The sequence below is a fragment of the Penaeus monodon genome, chromosome 30, assembly GCF_015228065.2.
Source record: "Penaeus monodon isolate SGIC_2016 chromosome 30, NSTDA_Pmon_1, whole genome shotgun sequence".
Classification (NCBI taxonomy): domain Eukaryota; kingdom Metazoa; phylum Arthropoda; class Malacostraca; order Decapoda; family Penaeidae; genus Penaeus; species Penaeus monodon.
In genome coordinates, this window is record NC_051415.1 from 12,164,480 (window position 1) to 12,164,913 (window position 434).

Genomic DNA, 434 nt, shown 5'->3' on the forward strand with positions numbered 1-434 from the left:
TCACTTCCTTCTCATCTCTCGAGGATCGTAGACGCGAAGCGGAAGAGAAACTGATTTGTAGCTTCCTAGTAATCATTATTTATCATTATTTTATTTTGGTGTTTGTTTGGCTATGTATACACACTCAAAACACAAACCCGGGGGGAAAAAACACACACAGTCATCCTCTTTCATCCCCTTCAGATAAGAATTCCCTCCCCCACCTCCAGATACCCTCCCCCATCCCCCTAGGTACCAAATACCCTTCCCCATCCCCCAGGTATCAAATACCCTCCTCCATTCTCCACCCTGATACCAACCCCCTTCCCCCACCCTGATACCCTCCCCTTTCCCCACCAGATACCAAATACCCTCCCCTCTTCCCCTCAGATACCAAACTCCCCTATTCTTCCCCACGTACTAAGTACCCTCCCCTCCTCCCTCCAGATACCAAA